General features: G+C 45.4%; 1 long non-coding RNA gene across 1 annotated transcript in view; it reads right to left on the bottom strand.

The window, feature by feature from the left end:
• Positions 1–310: 310 nt before the first annotated feature.
• The window catches only part of LOC109259413 (uncharacterized), a 37,644-nt gene continuing 19,261 nt past the window's right edge, over positions 311–18,693 (bottom strand). Inside the window, exon 2 of the long non-coding RNA XR_002076661.2 lies at positions 311–3,264. This is a non-coding gene — a long non-coding RNA (uncharacterized LOC109259413). The remainder of the gene's footprint in view (positions 3,265–18,693) is intronic.

The raw sequence follows: 18,693 nt of genomic DNA, 5'->3' as shown, positions 1-18,693 counted from the left end.
AACTCAGTCTCGCTCCTGGACCAGCAGCCTCCAGAACAGAGAGGAAATAAGTGTCTGTGGTCGGGGCCCCCCACCCATGGCGCTCTGCTATGACAATGCCCATTTCGGGGGCCAGTAGCTGTGGCTCTGGGGGTTATACATGGCACAGGGGAAGCGCATGACCACGTCCCCGAGCCAGCGGGAGGGCGCCAGGGTCAGGGGGCCGCTGTCCTATTCCCAGCTCCCGTGTCGGAGTAAAAGCACTGATTTTGAGGGCAGACTGTACTGTCTCACGGACGCCGTCGAAAAAAATAAGTGGACAGACACAAGAGACAATCCCAAATAATCTACAGATTAAGCATTATAACAAGGAGGTAAAGTTAGCAAGGTCACTGAACAAAAGGTCGCTATGAAGTTAATTTTCCTTAAATGCTAACCAAGTTTGAAAATTCCACTAAAAATCAAAATCATTTATAATTCATCCCCCCAAAATCGCATATGTACCTAGAAGTGTAAATCGTACAAAAGGTGCACCAGACCTCGAAAGTGAAAATCACAAACCCTCCGAGAGAAATTAAAGAGCGCTTCAACAACCGAAAGCAGCCTCACACAGACTGGAAGGCTCGCTCTGGGGAGACCCGGCTTCCCCAACGTTTATCTACGGGGCCCGTGGTTCCACCGAAATGCCAGCAGGGTTTCCGGTCGTCCTCAAATCTAGAGGCTCAGCCTCAACAGAGTGGCGACCCTGGGCATCGTCCCTGCCCCCGATATCGGCCACGGCGCACCGTCTTGTACCGCGTGGAGGATGCTTGGGGCAGGTCTTCCCGGGCGCTCACGGGGCACACGCTCGGTGGGCCGCGGGTTTCCTGCAGGTCTGCACCTCTCGTGAGCTGGGCGCCAGCCTGAGCCCCCCTTTCCCGACCGCCTGGGAGGGCAGAGACAAGGTCTCCCTCCCGAACAAGGTGCAGACACGCTTCCTGCCTGCAGGGGGCGCTGCAGACCCTCCGCGTTCCGGGCTTCTGGCGCCAGGCTTGCACAGGTGCCCCGCACGAGACCCCGCGGGGCTGGAGCTCAAGGCCGCGGCCCTGCACACGCTGCTGTGGACCACGGCCTGCTCCGTCTCGCGGTGGCCGTGAACCCCGCCCGCCGTCTGACCGGCTGGCTTGCGGTCGGGAACGCGGCCCCCTCAGTTCTGGACCTCTGTCTCCTCGCGCTGAGGGGTGTCTGTCTGTGTTCACCACGAATGGCATCGGATTTTGTCTAATGCTCGCTTGTGATTTCTCCATAAGATCAGGTGGCTTTTCTCCCCTGTTCCGCTCCCATGGTTGATTACATCGATTCATTTTCAGATGTTGAACCAGCTTTGAATCCCTGGTATAAAGCCCGGCTTATCAGAGCGCATCATTGTCTTGACACGTTGCTGGGCTCCGGTTTGCTGAGGGCTTTGGCCGTGTTGCCTTGTGCACCTCCTGCCCTGAATATTCACACCAGCAAAAACATCCTTGAGAACTGAGGGGCCAGTACATATATTTCCAGACAACAAAAACTTCAGGGGGTCACCAACCGCGTGCCAGACCGCAGGGAGAATGGAGTGGGGGTGGTTTTCTTCCGACAGAGGCCGCGGCTCCAAGGTGCAGGGAGGAGAGCGAAGAGGAAAGGGTAAATGTGGGTGAATCCACAGAGAACTTGCCTCCACAGAGCAAAGGTAATAACGGACAGCGGGGGGGTAAATTTTACTTAAAATAAGTCACGATGTGGAAAGCACCCGTGCGGGATGAGGACCAGCGCCAAAGCATCCTCTGTCCTCGGCCACGCGTGGAAACGGTAAAATAACTACATCTGACTTGATTTTTGTGAGTCAGAAATGTGCATTTTCGTCTCTAGGGGAGCCCCGAAAAGCACCCTAAAATCAGGTTGATACCTCACAGGTGGGAAAGAGTAAAAATTAAGTTTTGAATCAATGGAGACGGAGGGATCCCACAGAAAGCAAATAGTGAAAAGGTTCATTTAAGCCCAAACAGTGGACATCAGATATAAGCACACCAAATACCCAGTTAGAGGACAAATGTCCTTGACAGGCTGCTTTTTAAAACTTAAAAAAAAAGTTTTTTTAACCCCGCATATAAGAGACACACCTTAGAAATAAAAACACAGAAACCTTGAAAGCAAAGGACAGAAAAATAAGTAACCTGCAAATCAAACACTGAGCACAGATTTCTTAACCGGGACAAAAACACCGAGCACAGCGTGAACGGGGCCAGTGACCTGTGCTGTGCCCTGCCTGGCGCCCAGGAAGGGGTCGCACAGGCAGTGCCAGCCGGCGTCTGTCCCTGGGCCGGCTCCGAGGGCTGACGCTCCAGGGTAAGCAGGGAACTGCCACAAAACGGTAACGAAAATGAAAAGATGGAGAGAGAATAGAGAGGCATGAGGAGGACCCTGGAACGGGCACTTTTCTAATCAACCAGTACACACAATAAATGGTTCTCTGCCTCGTTAAAAACGCAAAGTAAAAGCACAGAACGACAGTCACACACATGGCACGAGAGCCAGCCGGGCGACCCCACATTCAGGGAAGGACGGGAGGCCGTCAGTGCTCCTGCACGTGGCTCACATGCTGCTCCCACCCACTGAAGCTGGCCGATGTCCCGTGACTCGGCCACCCCACTCCGAGGGCGCACCCGGAAATGTGCCCAGATGCACGCCTGGCTGGACACGTGCAGGAACGTTTCCGGAGCGTCGTGGACCCGAGTGTCCGTTGACAGCAGAAGACATAAATGAATGGTGACGACAGAATGTTATTAATAAATGAAAATAAAAGGACTTCAGCTGTGGCCAACGGTGTGGACCTCACAAACACGACGTGGGCTGGGAACAAGCCAGACAGCAGAGGGCACGTCCCACCTTGTTCCACTTAGATGAAGTTCATCTTCATCTTAGAAGATGCAGAGCAGGCAAAGCTGACCTCTGGACTCACCAGTCAGGACAGCAGGTGCTTGAGGAGACGGGGCGATGTTCGGAGAGGGGGTGGCAGGCTCCGGATTCGGGGTGGGAGCCGTTTAGTATCAGGACCCGAGTGGCGGGTCACTGTCCTCACATTGCAATGATGTCATGATCCGCGTGCCTGTGATCTGTGCATTTGACCGTCAGGCCGGCACACTCCATTAAAGACAAGCTTGTTCAAAAGTCGATGCCGGACACGTGCTCCTCTCTCTCCTGTCGTGAAGCCCCGCGAACGTTCCTGAATCCATTCGGCGAATTTGCGGCGCTCCTGTTATGTCTCAGACACTGTTCAAACACGGGGAAGGCAGGTGAATGAAATGTTCATGCTTTATGGAGCTTAGGTCTGGGGACAGCGGGGGAGGCAGGAGAGAGAGAGGGGTAAATGAGTACATGGAACATCAACATGATGGATAAACTGGGAAGGAAGGAAGGGGGAGGCAGAGCAGGGGGTGAGCGAGGTAATGGCAACACTTCTGGAGGCAGAACCCTGCCGAGACCTTGTCGTTTGAGCAAGGGTCTGAAAGAGGTGAGGACACGTGGGACGGCAAGGGCAGAAGCCACGGGCACGTGCTGGGCTGTGGGAGGGACACGTAGCTGGACACACAGGAGCCGAGGGGGCCGGAGGGGCTGGTCTTGCAGCCCGTGGAGACAGGGGGACAGCGGCCCGGGAACGTGTGCAGAAGACCAGCCAGCCCAGCAATCACACGAGGTGCCTCTCGCTGCTGTGGTGGACAGATGAGGCGCTCCGGAACCCTGGCTGGACCGGGCAAAGTGTGAGGACGGGTCTGCACACGCGTGCGGCCTGGGGAGACCAGAGCGGGGCTTCTGAGGGCTTAGCCAGCGGCCACACTCGGAAGGCAGAGGGGTGGGGGCGGCGGGTCTGGGGGAGGTGAGCACCTCGTGGCTCTGGGTGGGTCGGGACGTCCCAGGCGCCCATTAGACCCCCACAAGTGGGGACACGAGTGGCAGTAGGGTGTGGGAGCTGGGCAGGGGGCAGCCCCAGGCAGCGGCAGATACTGCCTCCAGGCGCCAGGCTGCAGAAGCCCATCTGGCCTCAGGGTAGAGGACACAGCCCTGCGAGGACGGAGGACTGGCGGGCGTACTGTTTCCTTAAGAGAATGGTAAAGAATTTTAAAACTATGTGTTGGTTGCTTTGATTAAAAAATTAATTTTAGGGGACACCTGGGTGGCTCAGTCAGTTGAGCATCCGACTTCAGCTCAGGTCATGATCTCACAGTTCGTGAGTTCGAGCCCCACATCAGGCTCTATGCTGACAGCTCAGAGCCGGGAGCCTGCTTCCGATTCTGTGTCTCCTTCTCTTTCTGTCCCTCTCCCCCTCATGCTCTGTCTCTTTCTCTCAAAAATAAATAAATGTTAGAAAAAAATGTTTTTAATTAATTTTAGGGGCACCTGAGTGGCTCAGTTAGTTGAGCGTCGGACTCTTGGTTTCGGTTCAGGTCGTGATCTCAGGGTCATGAGATCGAGCCACACATCGGGCTCTGCACTGACAGTGCTTGGGATTCCCTCTCTCCCTCTCTCTCTCTGCTCCTCACTCTCTCTTTCTCTCTCAAAATAAATACATAAACCTTAAAATAATAATAATAAATTTGAAACTTAATTTTAAAATACTAAATAATAAAATTAGTCCAAAAACTAATTGGAAATTCACAGTCCCAAATATGCAAAAAGGAGGTGGATTCTGGGCACTGAGTAGATGAGCCCCACTGACTGCGGCCATGGGCCTCTTCCCAAGCAGCAGCCACTGAGAAGTGGGACCCACCAGCTAACCCTGGCCATGCTGGGACCAGTTCCTAGGAATGCCAGGACGCAGAGGCAGGCAGGAGCTGGGATTCAAATTATAGGGACCAACGGGAGTGGAAGACATCACATTTAGAAACTTCAGAAAGCAGTGCAGCCACAGCCAGTGGGAGGGCTCATATGAGAAAACAGCCACAGTCAGTAGGAGGTGACCCTGTGCCAGCATCTGACCTGACCCCGGCGGGTACGTAAAACCCCCGGCCCAGGAGGCTCCGCACCTGAACACCTCCCCTCTGCACCTGCGTCTCTGACCGATTCTGCCCAAAACCCACCAGAACCATGGGCTGCTGTGGCTGTTCTGGAGGCTGTGGCTCCAGCTGTGGGGGCTGCGGCTCCAGCTGTGGGGGTTGCAGCTCCGGCTGCTGTGTGCCCATGTGCTGCTGTGTGCCAGCCTGTGCCTGTTCCAGCGGTGGCTCACGTGGGGGCTCCAAGGGGGGCTGGGGCTCCTATGAAGGCTCCAAGGGAGGTATGGCTCCTGTGAGGGCTCCAAGGGGGGCTGTGGCTCATGTGGCTGCTTCTCTTCCAGCTGTGGGTCATCCTGCAGCCGGTCCAGCTGCTGTGTCCCCGTTTGCTGCCAGTGCAAAATGTGAGGTGCTGACCACAGGCTCAGGTGGCTCCCGCCAATCCAGGCTCCCTGGCCGTGAGTGGTGACACATCCCGTACCCTCAACACACAGTCCTGTGTCCCTCCCCTTCAGGAGTGATGCAGACTGAATCTTCAGGACCAGAGATCCTGTTCACGTTTCCTGATGGACACGGGGATTTCTCTCACACTCTCTGAACCATGCAAGGATTCACTACTAAATAACCAAGAGGAAACTTCCTCCTTGCCGGCTCAACTCTGCCATCTGCAGGCTTCTCAGGGAATAAGCCCCAGAAAAACCACCCCCCCCCCCCCCCCCACACACACACAGCCTGGGTCCCAGAGCTGCCCTAGCCATCCCCCTTCCCAACCTCTTCCTGCTTAGCCCTCCTCCCCACACGACCTCAGGCTGGCGCTGCCCAGACCCACTCCACACTCCGCCCCTCCTCTCTGGGCATCTCCCCGGCCACCAGCCCGTCTGATTCTTGGTCTGATAAATTCGACTCTGAGATTTACGAAGCTTCTAAACAAACAGATTCTCCAAGGACAAGCCTCCTTCTTACATTGGTGGTAGAAACCAGGGTGCACGGGGTCAGTACATGCAGACCCTTTTATTCAGAGTTTATCCAGGACACAGGACACTGGATGTTCATAGATTTTGTGAACAAAGTTGGTCAACGCAAAACTACCTAGAAGAGGATGGGATTAGCAGCCACCTAAAACTGTAAAAGTGACGCTTTCTGTGTAATGTGGATACGTTTGATATATTCCGGGCTGCCGGGATTCCCAGCAGATGGGTTCTTTACAACCTGGGAACGTGGTGGTGTTACTATGTAATGGGGGGAAAGCAGGACACGGAGCATGTGAACACAGCCATGTGTGCCCCACCACGGATGAGGTGGGGTTCTTTAATTTTCTTATTTGTAATATTAAAACTGAATAAGCTTCAACAAACACACCGAGGTGGGGTGCAATGGGCACTCCTCAGTGAGACACGGGTGCCACTCACACAGGCACAAAAGTTCAGTGAGCTGTGAACTTTTCAGACACTACATTTTTCCACCTCAAATCCAAAGCAAAACACAAAATGAAAATAAAACATGCGGGTGCTCTTAAGTGACACACGAAGAAACAGCTGGTGCCCAGGCCCTGGTGGACACCATGGGAAAGTCCTTTATCTGGTTTGACCAGACTATAAAGAAGAATTACAGGCCAATATCCCTGATGAACATGGATGCAAAAATTCTCAACAAGATACTAGCAAATCAAATTCAACAGTATATTAAAAGAGTTATTCACCATGATCAAGTGGGATTCATTCTTGGCTGCAGGGCTGGTTCAATATTCACGAATCAATTAACGTGATACATCACATTAATAGAAGAAAGGATAAGAACCTTTCTTTATCCTTTAATAGAAAAAAGGATAAGAACCTGATCTTGTTAATAGATGCAGACAAAACATTTGGCAAAAACACAGCATCCTTTCTTAATAAAAACGCTCAAGAAAGTCGGGATAGAAGGAACATACCTTAACATCATAGAAGCCATATATGAAAGGCCCACAGCTAATATCATCTTCAATGGGGAAAAACTGAGAGCTTTCCCCCTGAGATCAGGAACAAGACAGGGATATCCACTCTCACCACTGTTGTTTAACATAGTATTGGAAGTCCTAGCCTCGGTAATCAGATAGCGAAATGAAATAAAAGGCATCCAAATTGGAAATAAATAAACGTTAAAAATTAAAAAAAAAAGGGGGGGGCGCCTGGGTGGCTTGGTCGGTTAAGCGTCCGACTTCGGCTCAGGTCATGGTCTTATGGTCCGTGAGTTCGAGCCCTGCGTCGGGCTCTGTGCTGACAGCTCAGAGCCTGGAGCCTGCTTCGGGTTCTGTGTCTCCCTCTCTCTCTGCCCCTCCCCTGTTCATGCTCTGTCTCTCTCTGTCTCAAAAATAAATAAACGTTAAAAAAATTTTTTTAAAGGCATCCAAATTGGCAAAGAAGTGTCAAACATTCACTTTTCACAGATGACATGATACTCAACATGGAAAACCCAAAAGACTCCACCAAAAAGCTGCTAGAACTGACACATGAATTCAGCAGTCACAAGATATAAAATCAATGTACAGAAATCAGCGGCATTATTATACACCAATAATGAAGCAACAGAAAGAGAAATCAAAAAATCAGTACCATTTAAATTGTACCAAGAACCATGAAATACCTAGGAACAAACCTAACCAAAGATGTAAAAGATCTGTATGCTGAAAACTATAGAAAACTTATGAAAGAAATTGAAGAAGACACAAAGAAATGGAAAAACATTCCATGCTCATGAATTGGAAGAACAAATATTGTTAAAATGTCGATACTACCCAAAGCAATCTACACATTCAATGCAATCCCAATCAAAATTGCACCAGCATTCCTTTCAGAGCTAGAACAAACAATCCTAAAATTTGTATGACACCACAAAAGACCCCAAATAGTCAAAGTAATGTTGAAAAAGAAAACCAAAGTGGGAGGCATCACAATCCCGGACTTTAGCCTATACTACAAAGTTGTAATCATCAAGACAGTATGGTATTGTCACAAAAACAGACACATAGACCAATGGAATAGAACAGAAAACCCAAAATGGGACCCACAAATATATTGCCAACTAATCTTTGACAAACCAGGAAAAAATATCCAATGGAAAAAAGAACTTTTAGCAAATGGTGATGGGAGAACTGGACAGCAACTTGCCATGCAGAAAAATGAAACTAGACCACTCTCTTACACCACACACAAAAATAAACTCAAAATGGATGAAAGACCTAAATGTGAGACAGAAAACCATCAAAACGCTAGGAGAAAACAAGACCTCGGCCACAGCAACTTTTTACTCTACACATCTCCAAAGGCAAGAGAAATTAACTATTGGGACCTCATCAAGATAAAAAGCTTCTGCACAGCAAAGGAAACAATCAACAAAACGAAAAGACAACCGACAGAATGGGAGAAGATATTTGCAAATGACATATCAGATTTTAGTATCCAAAATCTATAAAGAACTTACCAAACTCAACACCCAGAAAACAAATAATCTAGTAAAGAAATGGGCAGGAGACATGAACAGACACTTTTCCAAAGAAGACATCCAGATGGCCAACAGACACATGAAAAGATGCTCAACGTTGCTCATCACCAGGGAAATACAAATCAAAGCCACACTGAGATACCACTTCATACTGGTCAGCGTGGCTAAAATTAACAACCGAGGAAACAATAGATGTTGGCGAGGATGTAGAGAAATGGGAACCCTCTTGCACTGTTGGTGGGAATGCAAACTGTGCAGTCACTCTGGAAAACAGTGTGGAGGTTCCTCAAAAAAATTAAAAATAGAATTTCCCTATGACCCAGCAATAGCACTACTAGGAATTTATCCAAAGGATACAGGAGTGCTGACTCATAGGGGCACATGTACCCCAATATTTATAGCAGTGCTTTCAACAATAGCCAAATTATGGAAAGAGACCAAATTTCCATCAACTGATGAATGGATAAAGAAGATGTGCTTTATATATACAATGGAATACTACTCGGCAATGAGAAAGAATGAATTCCTGCCATTTGCAACAATGTGGATGAAACTGAAGAGTATTATGCTAAGTGAAATAAGTCAGAGAAAGACAGATATATGTTTTCACTCATATGTGGAACTTGAGAAACTTAACAGAAGACCATTGGGAAAGGGAGGGGGATTTTCTGTTGAAAATAGTTTCAAACAGAGAGGGAGGCAAACCATAAGAGACTCTTAAATACAGAGAACAAACTGAGGGTTGATGGGGAGAGGGGGAAGGATAAAATGGGTGATGGGCTTTGAGGAGAGCACTTGTTGGGATGAGCACTGGGTGTTGTCTGTAAGCAATGAATCATGGGAATCTATGTATAGAGCATACTGGATACACTGTATATTAGCTAACTTGACAATAAATTATATTTATAATTAATTATTTAAACCAAAAAAAATAATAATAATAGTAGTATTCTGAGAGAAAACCTAACCCTAACCCAAACCCTCAGCCTAGCCCCTGAACCCAAAGCCTAAGCCTGATCCTCACCCTAATCCTCCCCTTCAACTCAGTCCTCTGGGGAGGTCTCTGTACCACAGATAGGCCCCAACCATCTCCTGGGCCCTAACCCTAACCCTAGCCATGGCTCTGGCCCTGACCTGAACCCTACCCCTTGATCTGAGGGAAACCAAGATTTGGTATACACAGAGGATGGAATATTACTCAGCCACAAAAAAGAATGAAATCTTGCCATCTGCAACGACATGGCTAGAGTTAGAGTATAATGCTAAGCAAAATAAGTCAGTCAGAGAAAGAAAAACATCATATGATCTCACTCACATGTGGAATTTAAGACACAAAACAAATGAGCCAAGGGGGGAGAAAAGACACAAACCAAGAAGCAGACTCTTCACTTTAGAGAACACGCTGATGGTCACCAGAGGGGAGGTGGGGGGGGGGCGTTGCATGGGCGGTAGGGATTAAGGAGGGCACTTGTGATGGTGTGTGGAAGTGTTGAATCACTAAATTGTACACCTGACGCTAACACAATACTGTGTGTTAACTACACTTCAATAAAAAAGGGGAAAATAGAGATATTTTGTACTGTTACCAAAATGAGATCCTATTATGCTTGGCCTCTACATCTACTTTCCTGACTAATGCCTTGGGGAAATTTCTCTAACTCAACTGGTATGGCTAATTTAATGTTTCTGAAAGGTTTTGTTATTGGTTTCCAATTTGGTGATATTTTTTGCCAATGCGTGTGTGTGTGTGTGTGTGTGTGTGTGTGTGTGTGTGTATTAGGTGTGTGTTTCTATTTGCTTTTACTTTTAGTCATTTCAAGGCCAATTGTGTTGATATTACCTAATTTTATTAAATTCTGCTTTCAAAAAACTGTACCAACTTCCGCCCCCAAGAACAATGTATAAGAGCACCTTTTCCCCTCTGTCACTAACAACAGGTGTCATTGGTGGATATCAACTATCTTATTCTTTACTTTGCTTTTACCTGACTACTGGTGGATTTGACCCACTTGTCCATGTGTAGGAGCCACCCATGCCATACATACTGGAGCCAGTGAGTGAGTCCAGCGAGGTCTCAGGACACAAGATCAAGACACAAAAACTGATTGTAAGTCTATTCACTTCCCATGAACAATCTGAACATGAAAGCAAGAAAATAACTTCAGGAGGAGCCAAGATGGCGGAACAGCATGGAAGTTTTTTGTGTGTCTCGCGTCCGTGAAACACAGCCAGACCAACACTAAACCATCCTGCACACCTAGAAAACTGATCTGAGGATTAACACAACAATCTGCACAACCTGAACCACAGAATTCAACAGGTACGTGGCTCGGAGAGGTGAACTGGGGAAGAGAGAAGCTGCGGAGGACAGGGAGCCACTTTTGCGTGCAGAGAGAGGACGGAGACGGGGGAAGGGGGAGAATACGGGAAAAGCACCCCCCCAAAGCAGCTGGAGAGAAAATGGAAAGTGGAAACAGCTGCAGGGACTGACCTAGAAAGGGAGAAGGGAGAAAGGAGAAAAGAGGGGGTTTAAATTCCATTAAGACTGTAAACAGGGGGAGCACAGAGTCTGAAACTCCACAGCTCGATACCTGGCGGTGCTCTGGTGGGAAGGGCGAATCCCCAGGAGCAGAGTGGAGTCCAGGGTTCTTCGGGCCACCCGGGAAGAGGCGGTTCCCCTGCCGGAGGACACCTGGTAGAGGCTGTGTGGGTCCCCCAAAGGCAAGGCCCCCGTGGACCTAGGAGCACAACCACATTCGCTGGTGCTGGAACAAGGTCGTGGGGGGGGGGGGGCGGTGGTGAGGCCTGGTACCAGATGCGTGCTGTGACTTGCCATGATCCCTGAAGTGCTGCTGCTACACTGCCTCACGAACTTTTTCTGGGGCGGGCTGGCACCCGGCCGCAGTCTCTGGGCAGCAGCGGCAGCAGCCCGGTCCTGGAAACTTTCCTGGGTGCAGCCGGCACCAGCCATTGCTCAGTGAGACCCTCCCACAGAAGGGAACAGGTGAAAGCCACAGTCCCTCAGAAGTAAGGGGTCAGGAAAAACAGCCGCAGCTGAGACAAAACTCAGGAGGAAGGTGCTGCCTGGGGCTCGGTCACGGACAGTGTAAAAGCGGGGAGTGGACAGAAGCTGAACACAAAGGACGGGGCATGATTGCTGATCGGGGAGAACAGAGTTCCGATACTAGAGACTGGGTAGCTGGGTGATGCCAGCACTCCTGCGCATGCGCATACACACCCACAAGCCCCACGGCAATCCACCCCAGTAGGCTAGCAGCGCCATCTAGTGGAGAACAGAGCCGTTACACTAAGCTCCGCTCCGCTGGGCCAACCTCACTCTTCAGGAACACAAGTCTCTCCGTCTGCTTAGTTTATGGACTATAAAGCGCTTCATAGTTTGACTTCTAGGGGAAATCGGAGTGATTTCAGTCATATTTCAGTCTGTTCGCTGGTCCATCTATTCAATTTTCTTTCTTTCTATTTTTTCAGTTTTCTCTTTTCCGTTTTTTTTTTTAATACAGAAAGAGAAAAAAAATACATTTTTATTTTCAATTTTCATTAGAAATATTTTTCCTTAATTTTTTTTACTATACTTTTTTCTTTTGTATAAATTTTTTCAAATTCTTTTTTGCTTCCATCATTTCATTTTAGTCTACTTCAGTGTATTCATTTTTTTCAAATTTTCAAGTGATTTCCTTTTTTTTCTTTCCCCTTTTTTCTCTAATCTATCAAGCCCCTTTCAACACCCAGACCAAAACACACCTAGGATTAAGCATCATTTATTCGATTTTGTGTGTGTGTGTGTGTGTGTGTGTGTTTTTTTAATTTTTAATTTTAATATTTTCTTATTTTTTTACCTCATTAATTACTTCTTCCCTTCAAAAGGATAAAATGGAGGAATTCACCCCAAAAGAAAAGCAGGAAGAAATGACAGCCAGGGACTTAACCAACACAGATACAAGCAAGATATCTGAACCAGAATTTAGAATCATGATAATAAGAATACTAGCTGCAGTCGAAAATAGATTAGAATCCTTTTCTGCGGAGATAAAAGAAGTAAAAACTAGTCAGAATGAAATTAAAAGTGCTATAACTGAGCTGCAATCTCGAATGGATGCCACAGTGGCAAGGATGGATAAGGCAGAACAGAGAATCAGCAATATAGAGGACAAACTTGTGAATAATGAAACAGAAAAAAAGAGGGAGATTAAGGCAAAAGAGCACGATTTAAGAATTAGAGATATCAGTGACTCATTAAAAAGGAACAACATCAGAATCATAGGGGTCCCAGAAGAGGAAGAGAGAGAGAAATAGGGGTAGGAGGGTTATGTGAGCAAATCATAGCAAAAAACTTTCCTAACCTGGGGAAAGACACAGACATCAAAATCCAGGAAGCACAGAGGACCCCCATTAGATTCAACAAAAACCAACCATCAACAAGGCATAACATAGTCAAATTCACAAACTACTCAGGCAAGAAGAGAATCATGAAAGCAAGAGATAAAAAGTCCTTAACCTACAAGGGAAGACAGATCAGGTTTGCAGCAGAACTATCCACAGAAACGTGGCAGGCCAAAAAGGAGTGGCAGGATATATTCAATGTGCTGAATCAGAAAAATATGCAGCCAAGAATTCTTTATCCAGCAAGACTGTCATTCAAAATAGAAGGAGAGATAAAAAGTTTCCCAGACAAACAAAAATTAAAGGAGTTTGTGACCACTAAACCAGCCCTGCAAGAAATTTTAAGGGGGACTCTCTGAGGGGAGAAAAGATGGGAAAAAAACCCAAATAAATAAAGACCAAAAGCAACAAAGACTAGAAAGGACCAGAGAACGCCACCAGAAACTCCAGCTCTATGAGCAACATAATGGCAATAAATTCATATCTTTCAGTACTCACTCTAAATGTCAATGGACTAAATGCTCCGATCAAAAGACATAGGGTAACAGAATGGATAAGAAAACAAGATCTATCTATATGCTGTTTACAAGAGACCCACTTTAGACCTAAACACACCTTCAGATTGAAAATAAGGGGATGGAGAACCATCTATCATGCTAATGGTCGACAAAAGAAAGCCAGAGTAGCCATACTTACATCAGACAATCTAGACTTTAAAATGAAGACTGCATCAAGAGATTAAGAAGGCATTATATCATAATCAAGGGTCTATCCACCAAGAAGACCTAACAATTGTAAACATTTATGCGCCAAATGTGGGAGAACCCAAATATATCAATCAATTAATCACAAACAAAGAAATGCACTGATAGTAATACCATAATAGTAGGGACTTCAACACCCACTCACAGCAATGGAAAGATCATCTAATCAAAAAATCAACAAGGAAACAATGGCTTTGAATGACACATGGGACCAGATGGACTTAACAGATATATTCAGAACATTTCATCCTAAAGCAGCAGAATATACATTCTTCTCCAGTGCACATGGAACATTCTCAAGAATAGACCACATACTGGGACACAAATCAGCCCTCAACAAGTACAAAAAGATTGAGATCATACCGTGCATATTTTCAGACCACAACACTATGAAACTCAAAATCAACCACAAGACAAAATTTGGAAAGGTAACAAATACTTGGAGACTAAAGAACGTCCTACTAAAGAATGAATGGGCTAACCAAGAAGTTAAAGAGAAAATTAAAAAGTTCATGGAAGCCAATGAAAATGATAACACCACAACCCAAAACCTCTGGGACGCAGGAAAGGTGGTCATAAGAGGAAAGTATATAGCAATCCAGGCCTTCCTAAAGAAGGAAGAAAGATCTCAGATACACGACCTAATCTTACACCTTAAAGAGCTGGAAAAAAACAGTAAATAAAACCCAAAACCAGCAGAAGACAGGAAATAATAAAGATTAGAGCAGAAATTAATGCTATCGAAACCAAACCAAAACAAAACAAAACAAAAAAACAGAACAGATCAATGAAACCAGAAGCTGGTTCTTTGAAAGAATTGACAAAATTGATAAACCACTAGCCAGTTTGATCAAAAAGAAAAAGGAAAGGACCCAAATAAATAAAATCAAGAAAGAAGGAGGAGAGGTGATGACCAACACAGCAGAAATAATAATAATAAGAGAATATTATGAGCAATTATATGCCAACAAAATGGGCAATCTGGAAGAAATGGACAAATTCCTAGAAACATATACACTACCAAAACTGAAACAGGAAGAAATAGAAAATTTGAATAGACCCATAACCAGTAAAGAAAGCGAATTAGTAATCAAAAATATCCCAAAAAACAAGAGTCCAGGTCCAGATGGATTTCCAGGGGAATTCCAGCAAACATTTAAGGAAGAGTTAATACCTATTCTCTTGAAGCTGTTCCAAAAAATAGAAATGGAAGGAAAACTTCCAAACCCTTCCTATGAAGCCAGAATTACCTTTATTCCAAAACCAGACAGAGACCCCACTCAAAAGGAGAACTATAGACCAATTTCCCTGATGAATATGGATGCAAAACTCCTCAACAAGATATTAGCCAACCGGATCCAACAATACATTAAAAATTATTCACCACCACCAAGTGGGATTGATACCTGGGATGCAGGGCTGGTTCAACATCCACAAAACAATCAATGTGATTCATCACATCAATAAAAGAAAGGACAAGAACCATATGATCCTCTCAATACATGCGGAGAAAGCATTTGACAAAATACAGCATCCTTTCTTGATAAAAACCCTCAAGAAAGTGGGGATAGAAGGATCATACCTCAAGATCATAAAAGCCATATACGAAAGACCCAACGCTAATATTATCCTCAATGGGGAAAAACTGAGAGCTTTCCCCCTAAGGTCAGGAACAAGACAGGGATGTCCACCCTTGCCACTGTTATTCAACATAGTATTGGAAGTCTTAGCATCTGCAATCAGACAACACAAAGAAATAAAAGGCATCCATGTAGGCCAGGAGGAGGTCAAGCTTTCACTCTTCACAGATGACATGATACTCTATATGGAAAACCCAAAAGATTCCACCAAAAAACTTCTAGAACTGATTCATGAATTCAGCAAAGTTGCAGGATATGAAATCAATGCACAGAAATCGGTTGCATTCCTATACACCAACAATGAAGCAACAGAAAGAGAAATCAAGGAATCCATCCCGTTTACAATTGCACCAAACACCATAAAATACCTAGGAATAAATCTAACCAAAGAGGTGAAAAATCTATACACTGAAAACTATAGAAAGCTTATGAAAAAAATTGAAGAAGACCCAAAAAATGGAAAAAGATTCCATGCTCCATAGGAAGAACAAATATTGTTAAAATGTCGATACTACCCAAAGCAATCTACACATTCAATGTACTCCCTACCAAAATAACACCAGCATTCTTCACAGAGATAGAACAAATACTCCTAAAATTTTTATTGAACCAGAAAAGATCCCAAAGCAATCTTGAAAAAGAAAACCAAAGCAGGAGGGATCACAATCCTGGATTTCAAGCTATATTACAAAGCAGTAATCATCAAGACAGTATGGTACTGGCACAAAAACAGACACATAGATCAATGGAATAGAACAGAGAACGCAGAAATGGACCCACAAATGTATGGCCAACTAATCTTTGACAAAGCAGGAAAGAATATCCAATGGAATAAAGACAGTCTCTTCAGCAAGTGGTGCTGGGAAAACTGGACAGCGACACGCAGAAGAATGAACCTGGACCACTTGCTTACCCCATACACAAAATAAATTCAAAATGGATGAAAGACCTAAATGTAAGACAGGAAGCCATCAAAATCCTCGAGGAGACAGTAGGCAAAAGCCTCTTTCATCTTGGCCACAGCAACTTCTTACTCCACACGTCTCCAGAGGCAAGGGAAACAAAAGCAAAAATGAACTATTGGGACCTCATCAACATAAAAACCTTCTGCACAGCAAAGGAAACAATTAGCAAAACTAAAAGGCAACTGATGGAATGGGAGAAGATATTTGTAAATGGCATATCAGATAAAGGGTTAGTATCCAAAATCTATAAAGAACTTATCAAACTCAACGCCTAAAAAACAAATAATCCAGTGAAAAAATGGGCAAAAGACATGAACAGACACTTCTCCAAAGAAGACATCCAGATGGCCAACTGACACATGAAAAAATGCTCCACATCACTCATCATCAGGGAAATATACATAAAAACCACAAAGAGATACCACCTTACACCTGTCAGAATGGCTAACATTAGCAACTCAGGAAACAACAGATGTTGAAAAGGATGTGGAGAAAGAGGATCTCTTTTGCATTATTGGTGGGAATGCAAACTGGTGCAGCCACTCTGGAAAACAGTATGGAGGTTCCTCAAAAAAAATTAAAAATAGAAGTACCCTACAACCCAGCAATTGCACTACTAGATATTTATCCAAGGGTTACAGGTGTGCTGTTTTGAAGGGACACATGCACCCCAATGTTTATAGCAGCACTATCGACAATAGCCAAATATGGAAAGAGCCCAAATGTCCATTGATGAATGAATGGATAAAGAAGATATGGTATGTATATACAATGGAGTATTACTCAGCAATCAAAAAGAATGAAATCTTGTCATTTGCCACTACATGGATGGAACCAGAGGGTATTATGCTAAGCAAAATTAGCCAGTCAGAGAAAGACAAATATCATATGACTTCACTCATATGAGGACTTTAAGACACAGAAAAGATGAACATAAGGGAAGGAAAGCAAAAATAATATAAAAACAGGGAGGGGACAAAACATAAGAGACTCTTAAATATGGAGAACAAACACAGGGTTACTGGAGGGGTTGTGGGAGGGGGGATGGGCTAAATGGATAAGGGGCACTAAGGAATTTACTCCTGAAATCACTGTTGCACTATATCGTAACTAATTTGGATGTAAATTTAAAAAATAAAATTAATTTTAAAAAAAGAAAGAAAAGAACTTCAAGATGCCTGGGTGGCTCAGGCAGTTAAGTGTCTGACTCTTGGTTTTGGCTCAGGTCATGATCCCAGGGTTGTGATTCTCTCTGTCCGTGTCTCTCTGCCCCTCCTCCACTCCCTCTCAAAATAAATAAATACACTTTAAAAAAAAAAAAAAGTTCATATGGAAACTCAAGGGACCTTGAGTAGCCAAAACAATGTTTAAAAAGAAGAGCAGAGGGGCGCCGGGGTGGCTCAGTTGGTTGAGCATCCGACTTCGGCTCAGGTCATGATCTCACGACTCGCGAGTTCGAGCCCCGCGTCAGGCTCTGTGCTGACAGCTTGGAGCCTGGAGCCTGTTTTGGATTCTGTGTGTGTGTCTCTCTCTGCCCCTAACCCACTCGCATTCTGTCTCTGTCTCTCTCAAAAATAAATAAACATTAAAAAAATTTTTTTTTAAAAAGAAGAGCAGAGTTGGGGCTCCACATTTCCTGATTTCAAAGCCACGGTGATGAAGACAGTGTAGCACTGGCTTAAAGACAGACACACAGACCAATGGGATAGGACAGAGAGCCCAGACATACACAGCCAGGTTTTGACAAGGGAGTCCAGATCAGAGGGAAAGGACCGTCTCTTCAGCATATGATGCTGGGGAAACCGAACAGTCACATGCAAGGGAATAGTCAGAGCCTTACTTTACTCCATATGAAAAAGTTAACTCAAAATGGATCAAAAGGCCCAAATTTAAGAGTCAAAACTATAAAATTCTTGGAAAAAGACTTGGGGCAAATCTTCACAAACTTGGGTCTGCCATTGGTTTCTCAGATGTGACACCACAAGCACAGGCAACAGTAGACAAATTGGACTTCATCAAAATTTTAAGATTTCGTGCAGCAAAGGACTTGGTCCAGACAGTGAAGCGACAGCCTCCAGATGAAGGAAATACCTATGGACCGAGAACTGATAAGGATCAAGTGTCCAGAATACATGGAGAACTCTTGCATCTCAAAAATACAAAGACAGAGAGGGGCACCTGGGGGGCTCAGTCAGTTGAGCGTCCAACTTCAGCTCAGGTCATGTCTCGTGGTTCGAGGGTTTGAGCCCCGCATCTGGCTCTGTGCTGACAGCTCAGATCCCGGAGCCTGCTTCCGATTCTGTGTCTCCCTCTCTCTCTGCCCATTCCCCCTGCTTGTGCTCTCTCTCTCTCTCAAAAATAAAATAAACATTTAAGAAAGATACAAAGATAACACAACTAAAACATGGGCAAAGGATCTTCATCGGTATTTCTCTGAAGAAGACATACAGAAGGCCAACAAGCA

The sequence above is a fragment of the Panthera pardus genome, unplaced genomic scaffold (genome assembly GCF_024362965.1).
Source record: "Panthera pardus isolate Hobbes unplaced genomic scaffold, ASM2436296v1 HiC_scaffold_12, whole genome shotgun sequence".
Lineage (NCBI taxonomy): Eukaryota > Metazoa > Chordata > Mammalia > Carnivora > Felidae > Panthera > Panthera pardus.
The sequence above is the reverse complement of the archived record's forward strand: the minus strand, read 5'-3'. Positions and strand labels throughout refer to the sequence as shown.